The following is a 9,169-nucleotide window of genomic DNA, read 5'->3' on the forward strand; positions in this document are numbered from 1 at the left end:
TCCCTAATGTCTCACTAAATATACTTATATACTTTTCTACAGCTTAAAGACTTATTCTAAAAAAGCATTAATACACAGACCATTGTTCTATTTGTCTTTTCTACTTTTTACATAATTTTTCTGCTAACCTATCTCATAAGCACTACTTAGTTCTAATCACAGTTCTACTGTCTCTAGAGCCTGCCTTTTGCAGCTTCCCCAACCCTCTAATTTTATGGATTCCCACAGGAGATGGTTGGGCTGGCTGGTTTCATGGGTCTTTTCCAACCTCACTGGCTCTGTGGCTCTTGCTTGCAGCTTTTCATGGAATCCTGGAGTGGTGTGTGTTGGGAGGGACCCTAAATCTCATCTAGTGCCAGCCCTTGTGGGGGTTTCAGTTGTGGGTTTCTCTGGGTCTGGGTTGAAGGCACTTGAGACAGTAATTCATGTTTGGACTCAGGTGTTTATTATTTCTTATCACTAAAACAGTCTCACTGCTGTGAGTTGGGCAGCTTTTCATGAGAAGGCACAAAATGGCCACAATCTCTTGTTACATGGTCTTTTAAAGCTAAGTTATCCAATTAAGAACTGACACCTGGATTATTTTCCCTTTTAACCCAATAACTGATCCCAAAGAGTTGCAATGAGGACTTTCCTGCCCAATTACAAAATGCCACCCAAACCCATGGAGAAGAAGGAAGAAGAAGCATGAAGAAGAAACCCAGGACCACACCCTGTGCCCTCCATCTTGCTGCCATCCACAACACGCTAAAAACCCCAAACCCTCAATTTCTCACCCAGTGACACACCTACACTGCTCTCTATAATCTATTGCACACTTTTGTGGAAATTCCAGTCTATCTTGAAGTCTGGGAAACTTCCTCCATGGATGAGGGTCAGAGTCAGTGCTGCCCTGGGGGTCAGGGCAGCCCAGAGCAGACACAGAAATATTCCCTGTTCCTTGGGATTCCACAAGCCCTGCCGTGGCAGGGACATTTTACACCATCCCAGGCTGCTCCAAGCCCCTTCCTGCCTGGCCTTGGGCACTTCCAGAGATCCAGAAGCATTGTGATATTTTAATTTCTGCCCCTGTCCCTGAGGAGATCTGCACAGAGTGAAGTCCTGTAACAGAAACGAGCTCATGTTTCTGATTTCTGAAAGCTGCTTCAGTCCACGCTGCCAAGCTGCATCCATCGAAATCATGAACGTTCCCTTCCCCTTTTGGGAATGACTCTGAAGAGGCAGTAATTAGATATAAACACATCATTTATAACACAGCCTGTGCTCGTGGCTTAAGTGGAAAATACATATTTTGTATTTACGTGTTTGTGTTAACACAGTCCTTGTTTTACATTCAACCTTTATATAATAACTAATAAAAAAAAATTCTAAGTATTATAAAAATCCAACCTCCCCCTGCAAAAAAAAACCAAAAAAAACCCCCCCAAGCAATCCCAAACAAAACCATAAACCCCATCAACACTTTGAGGAGAAAACATTTTACTGTTTTAAAAGACAGCTCTTGAAGATGCAGCTCCAATATTGGAATGCAGTTGTCGTTTGGTAATTTCAAAACCGTTTTGTCTTTGTGAAAATGCTGCAGCTTTGCTTTACAAAGTTAGGAATACTAAAAAGCTGACTAGGAAGACAATTGGTGAACACAAAAAACATATAAATATACCATGACAAACTGGTATTTACTGGACAAATTTTCATTAAAAGGTAAAGATCTGGGAAAGAGATGGTTTGCCATGGAACTACTATGGGGATGGGGTTTGCTCTTTCTTTTTAAACTACACCAGAACTTGGGGACACTTCTGTTAAGACAAATTTTCTTTGTTCCACCACATTCTTCAAAATTACTGGGTTTTTTTTTTTTGTTTTTTGTTTTTTTTGTTTTTTGTTGTTGTTTTGTTTTGTTTTGTTTTGTTTTTTTGTTTTTTTTTTTTGGGGGGGGTTTTTTGTTTGGTTTTTTTTTGTTGTTTTTTGGGTTTTTTGGTGGTTTTTTTTTTGTTTGGTTTTTGGTTTTGGGTTTTTGGCTTTTTTTTTTGTTTTGGTTTTGTTTGTTTGTTTGTTTGTTTGAATCCAATATGTCATTTTTTAACCCCAGATTGCAGCTAAACACCACACAGCCTCTCCCTCTTTCCTGGAAGGGAATTGTACCAAAAATGGGTTCAGATAAGAACATTTCACTAAGTGAAATAAACAACAGTTAAAAGCACATGTCTGATTTGAGACGAGAAATAAGAATAGAGTCAATATTCAGGCTGATGGGTGAGAGGTGTGCAGGCACAGGTGGCCTCAAGGTGCATCCCTGGAGGGACAGGGGGTTGGAACAAGATTAAATCAGTGTCCAACCCGAATTATTCTGTTCTTCCTGGGACCCACAGAGAGTCTGAGTCTCCTTCCTTTTTTCAGATCTCCCCTCCTGGGCACAGCCCTCAGGGCAGCTTTGGAGAGTGCTGCCAGATAAGCGCTTCTAAAATTAAATGTCTCGGTTGGCCAAGCGGACAAATCCACCCAAAATCCCACCACTTATCCTGAAACTCCCGCTATAATCTGATCCCTGGTGCTGCACAGCTGGGTTGTGACACACACTGGGATTTCTGTGGGGCAAAAAAAAAAAATTTTGGGGGGCAAAAAACCTTCACATAATACTCCTACACTAAAATAATGCTGCCTCCTGCAGTTTCGGTGGCAAAAAACCTTCACATAATACTCCTACACTAAAATAATGCTGCCTCCTGCAGTTTCGGTGGCAAAATGGATTCTCCCTTTCACAAAGAGTAAGAACATGCTGTATTTCAATAGCTCTTCTTTTCCTGTGAAATGACTGGGACAATACCTCTTTTGATTATTTTTCCAAGAAATGGAATGGGCAGTTGAAGATGGGAACAAATACCTTCCAGACACACAAGTAGAGAGGATATGCTAGCAGACCACGTTGGTTTTTCCCCCAGTTCTTGCAGTTTGGAGGCAAGTTCACAAAACCAGGAAGCAAGAAACTCCAACATTGAAGCAAACAAACATTTTTTTGGGGTAATTCCCCCCCCCGACCCTTCCCTGAGGGGGCAGGAAGGCCTGGAGTCTGCATGGGGATTTCTCAGGGGTGGGATCCTTTGGGGATGTGGGACCCAAAAAAAGGTAATCCTGGAATCCCAGACTATTTTAGGTTGGATGGAACCTTAAATCCCACGCCCTGCCATGGCAGGGACATGTGGTTATTAATTGCTGTGGTGTTGTTGTGAGGGTCCCCAGGATGAGGTGAGAGATGAGAATTGACTCCAAGTTCTCAGAAGGCTAATATAATATAATATAATATAATATAATATAATATAATATAATATAATATAATATAATATAATATAATATAATATAATATAATATAATATAATATAATATAATATAATATAATATAATATAATATAATATAATATAATATAATATTTACATAGATAATATAATATTTACATAGATAATATATATTTTTATATATTTATATATATTATCTATATAAATTATATATATAATCTATGTAAATTATATATACTATACTATTATACTATATTATAATAGTATATAATATATATAATATATATAATCTATAATATATATTATAATAGTATATATTTATATGTATTTATATTTATATAAAATAGATATTATATATAATATATTATATATAATATATTATTATATATTATAAATATAGGTAAATATAAATATATATTTATACAATATTATTATAATATATATAATATAATAATATATTATAATATAACATAATATAATAATAATTCTATTCTATTCTATTCTATTCTATTCTATTCTATTCTATTCTATAACTATACTAAAGAAAGAGAAAGGAGACAGAAAGCTAGAAAAGAATGTTAATAAAAACCCGTGACAGATTGAGAGAGCCTGACACAGCTGGGCTGTGATTGGTCATTAATTAAAAACAATTCACATGGAACCAACCAAAGATGCACCTGTTGGTGAGCAACCCCCAAACCACATTCCAAGCAATCAGATAATCTTTGTTGACATTTCTGTTCTGAGGCTTCTCAGGAGAAAAATCCTGGCAAAGGGATTTTTCAGAAAATATCATGGAGACAGGGACACTTTCCAGTCTGCTCCAAACCCCAGTGTCCAGCCTGGCCTTGGGCACTGCCAGGGATCCAGGGGCAGCTGGGCTGCCCGCCTTCCCAGGGAAGCAGAAAATAGGTGTAAAAGGATTATTTTTTGCATCCTATCCCAGAAGGATGCTTTTTGGCCTGGTTAGTTTCCCAGAGGGAGGATGGCATTGGAACTGAGACAAGATTTTTGTGTGTTTTAAGGCCAGTTTTCTGTCCTTGCCTCCTTGCATTGCCAGTGAGCTGTGAGTCAGAGCAGCAACGATCTGCTGTTAGATTAAAAAGGTGATGTTTGAAGTGGCTGACACCTCACACTTTGGCTAATTTGGGAAGCTTTGTGGTGACCTGAAGTGGCACTGGGAGGTAACTGCAAACAGCTGGAAATGATTTGTGCTGTGTGTGTGTGTGCTCGAGGAGATGCAGCCACAGGGATAAGTTATCCATCCTCGTGCCACGCAAACCCAGCCTGTGCACAGCTCCTGCAGCACAGCTGTCACCCCGGGGTCCCCACGAGTGTCCATCTGGTCGCCCTGTGTGACAGGGGGTGGCTGGACAGCGGTGACACACCGGGGGTGGCCAGGGTGCCACGTCCCCCCTGTCACTCTCTGGCTGCTTCACACCCCTGACAAAGAGCTGTGAGCCTTTGCACTGACTTCAACTGAATATCATCACCTTTTCTCTAAGGTAGATTTAAAGAAAAAAAAAACCAAAAAACCAACAACCCGCAAAAAACCCATTGTTTAAAGTACAATAAGAGCTGCAGTGCCTCCTTCCTGGGGGTGGGAATGTCTGGGCTGCCTTGGTGGGAGATGGGGAGCAGACAAGTGGCACCTTGCTGCCTGATCCTCACAGGACGAGTTCTGCATCAGGAGTAACCACAACCAACACCTCACCTCCAAACTGGGGGGAGGAAGGATGACAAACAGCAGTTTTCTCGGAATGCTGGGCACTTTCCAGCCCAGCATTGACCATTTTCAGCCCAGCACTGCCCATCTTGCAGGCTGCAAGCAGCAGGACAACAGGAAACGGCCTCAGGCTGGGCCAGGGCAGGCTCAGGGTGGGCACAGCAGGAATTTCCCCATGGAAAGGGGGCTCAGGAACTGCCTTGGCACTGCCCAGGGGGTTTGGAGTGCCCAGCCCTGCAGGTGTCCCCTGGAGGTGGCACTCAGGGCTCTGGGCTGGGGACAGGGTGGGGACTGGGCCCAGCTGGGACTCCATGGCTGGGAGGGATTTTCCACCCTCAGTGATCCTGGGATTCTGCTGACTTCCCACTGACTTTGCCCTACAGGTGGTTCATTTGTGGCTACAAAATGTTCAAGGATGAAGCTTTTCCTGGTTGATTTCTGTGGGAATCCACAAAATCAGAGGGTTTTGGGAAAGCTGCAAAAGGCAGGCCCCAGAGACAGCAGAACTGGGATTGGAGCTGAGCAGCAGCCATGAGATTGGTCAGCAGAAAAATTATGTAAAAAGTAGAAAAGCAAGGACAAATAGAACAATAACACTTGTCTAGAATAACTCCCTGAGCTACAGAAAGTTTATCTAACAAGATGTTAGGAAGGTTAAAGCTTAAGAATGGAGCTCTGTGCGTTGTGTTTTAAGGCTCGTAAGTGTTTCAACAAAAACCAGGCAAAAGTGTGACAGCAATTCAAAAAAGGAATCACAGGAGCTCCCCTAACCACGCCCTTGTCAGCACTGCTGCGTGCAAGGCTCTATTCTGAATTTCTTACACACCCCAGTAACTCTGAGATGCTGATTTTGTCATCATTCTTCACCAGAATGAGGACCTAATTTCTTTTCAGGTACCAAGTGTATTTGTTTATGCTTGAACCTCATGAAAAAGCAGCATTTTTTAAGAAATGTTGATTTGTTGTTGCTATCAGCAAGAGTCAAGGGATGAGAAAAGGCTTTTACTCTTGCTCTTTGCTTCACCAATATTCCAGTTGATTGCTGATTACTGATTTATTATCAATACCCCTAGCATTAATATAAAGCGAGACAGGATATTTTCACTGATTTATTCTGGTTTAACCTATGCTGGCAGTTTGGTGTTAGGTGTTTCCTGGGTTGTCTGCAATCTCCCCATTTTTTCTGGGCAAATTGGCAATACTTTTTCTGGTGTGAAATGGTGGTTCAAGAAAGCAGGTATTGATAAATTGATAAATAGAAACACAGTGGGTGGAAATGCAGTTAAAGGTGCATTCAATTGTCACAGAGCATCATCTGGGGCTCAGCCTGTGCTGACTTTACCTGTGGCCTGCTAGGTTATTGTTTATGCCACTTTCTTTCACTTCCTCTGCCCTGAAAGAACACTTTTTTTTTTTCCTTCTTTTGGCCCCTGCTGGTTTGTGTTTCAGCGTTTTTATTTCTTAGCGTCTACTTCCAAGTGGATGAGGAATGCTTGGGAAGTGGATGCACGTGGATCAGATCTCCAGGCACCACCAGAAAGCCTCTCTGTGCCTTTCCCTCCATTTGTTTAGGAGCCAGCAGTGCTGAGGCATTGGGCAGTGGCATTAGTGACCTCACAGTGTTTAGAAAAGTGTGTGACACTTCTGTCCATTCCCTGGGCTCCTTAGATTTTTTAACTGAGCCCTGCGTCTGTTCTGGTGTAATTGCTCTAACTTCAGCATCATGCATTGCTGGTGCTTCTCAGAAAATTTAGGGGTTATCTTCAAGTGGTTTTTGCTTAATCCTACATTCCCTCATCTCATTTTTCAATCTGGGATTGTCACATAAGCATCTTTACTCCTCCTTAAATTGGATAGAAGCCGCTCAACTGAGGACAAGCTGTTGGGGGATTTCTCAGATGAGCAGATACCCTCTGCATCCCAGAAGGAGAAATGAATTAAGATGGCAAATCCTTTTTAATGATTACAATGCTAAAGCCCCCATCATTCTCCAATATCTGGAATGCCACAGGCAGGAGCTCCTAATCAGCCAAGTGAAGCTTCACTGGTGGTGGTGCCATCAGCAGGTAGCAGTGCAGGACTGGGTGTCTGATGCCTGCAGGTTGGTCTGTGGCTGTGTCCTGCCTGATATTTAAGGATTTTTGTTCGGAAGGGTGAAAGTTTGACAAGAAAGTCTCACAGATATGTGTGTGCCTGGCAGAAAGATTTTTAAATATAGAGTCTGATGCAGGAATAGAGATGGAAGCAAGTTTTGATATAGAAGAAAAGAATTGCTGAGCCAGTCTCACTGGATAACCAAGGAGGCAAAGGGTGTGTGAGTTAGAAGGGGTTTTATGGCTTAGAGCAAAGGATAAACCCACCCCAAACAAGAAGATGTTTTTACCAAGCACAAAGAGAGCACAGGCAAACAAGGCAGCAAAGTTGCAAGCAGAAAAAAGGTCTCAGAATTTTCCACTGCAAGAAAACTGAAAAACAACTTCTGGCTTAAACTGTGATGTACTGACTGTGAGTGACTGGAGAACAGTAACATGAATATGGTAATTACAGTAGTTATGATGGGCTGTAGATAATAGTTAAGGGTCAGATTGGTTCTGCTGTATGAAGATGCTCAGCAAAGAAAAGTCTAGAATGCATTGTGACCAAAAGAAAAGTCTAGAATGCATTGTGACCAAAACCAAAGGGTCTCCAGGCCTGCCTGCAGCTGGAGCTGACAGCTGTGGGCACAGCTCTGTCCCCATGACCCTGGGCTGCTGTAACCTCTTGGATGGAACAAACTGCATTTTGGAGAGCCCCTGCAGCCCCACATCCCTCATTTTGGCTCTTACAGATTTTGGAACTAAATGACCTCTAACGTCCCTTCCAGCCCAAGCCATTCTATGACTCTGTGATTCTTAGGGCTCCCAGTGTGTCTGACCCACAAATCTCTTGAGGATGACCCAGAGAGAGGCAACCCCCTGCAGTCACAGTGATGTGGGGGGGCTTTGGTGTCTTGATCTGTCAGCACTCAGACATCCCTCTGTCTGTCCTGAGCAGCCCAGACCCTGCCAGGGGGCTCAGAGACCCTGGCACAGAGCCCAGGATGCCCCTGTGGGTTTGATTGTGACCCCTGGGGCAAGTTACCAACCTTAGAGGAAGATCTGCCAGCCAGGACAAATTAAGCAGAATGACAGTGAATTTATCATGGGTTGGAAAAGTAGATTTTGGGGTTATTAGAATGGGAGTTCAGGGGGCAAGATGGAGGGATCTGGGCATGTCCAGCCTTTCTCCTTCTTCTTCTTGGCCTCCATCTCCTGGGTGATGTTGGCACTTTTGGATTGGTTTAGAGTAGAAGCTCAGTGTCTAACACAGGTGACAGGTTTTGGGAAGTAACTGTAAATATTGCACAGGTAGTTTTTAGTATAAAAAGATAACCCTGCCCTGGGGCAGGCAGAGTGCCTCTGACTGTCCTGCTGAGCGGACCTGGGCAGGACAGGAGAATTTTATAGATAAGGAACAATAAACAACCTTGAGACTGAGAAATGCAGAGCCCTGACTGCTTCTTCAACTGCTGGGCTGGGAACAGAGACTCTCTAACACATCTTGGGGTCACTGTGAGCAGCAGAGACCCCAGCATTGATCTGAAACACCAAACTGCAATTCTGTGGGCATTTCACAACTGCGGCCTGGCCTAGAGCTTCCCAGTGCCAGAGGGCAGGGCTGGCTGGGATCTTGGCAATGAGGAATTGTTCCCTGTGAGGGTGGGCAGGCCCTGGCACAGGGTGCCCAGAGCAGCTGGGGCTGCCCCTGCATCCCTGGCACTGCTCAAGGCCAGGCTGCACCCTGGGACACTGGGAGGTGTCCCTGCCATGGCAGGGGTGGCACTGGGCGATTTTTAAGATCCCTCCCAACCCAAACCACTCAGTAATTTTAGAATTCAAAGCACCAAAACAATTGCTCCAAGAAGCTGGACACACATGAACTGCATTAGTGCTGAAGAAAGGAAACTGCTTCCAAATATTTGGTTCCAAAGCTTGCAGTGCCTTGCTTTCACATCAGTTAGGTGGAGATATTTAACACAACATCTATCATTTAACATTAACATCTATCTCATCTCTTTTATCTGTAGGTGACATAAGATACAATAAGACTTCAGAATGCGCTCAATTCTTTCTG

General features: G+C 43.1%; 1 protein-coding gene across 1 annotated transcript in view; it reads left to right on the forward strand.

The window, feature by feature from the left end:
* Positions 1-9,156, forward strand: part of ATG10 (autophagy related 10) — a 77,693-nt gene extending 68,537 nt beyond the window's left edge. Inside the window, exon 9 of the transcript XR_010785293.1 lies at positions 9,123-9,156. The gene's annotated coding sequence lies outside the window, so the exon portion shown is untranslated. The remainder of the gene's footprint in view (positions 1-9,122) is intronic.
* The last annotated feature ends 13 nt before the right edge of the window (positions 9,157-9,169 follow it).

The sequence above is a fragment of the Molothrus aeneus genome, chromosome Z (genome assembly GCF_037042795.1).
Source record: "Molothrus aeneus isolate 106 chromosome Z, BPBGC_Maene_1.0, whole genome shotgun sequence".
NCBI classification, from domain to species: Eukaryota; Metazoa; Chordata; class Aves; order Passeriformes; family Icteridae; genus Molothrus; species Molothrus aeneus.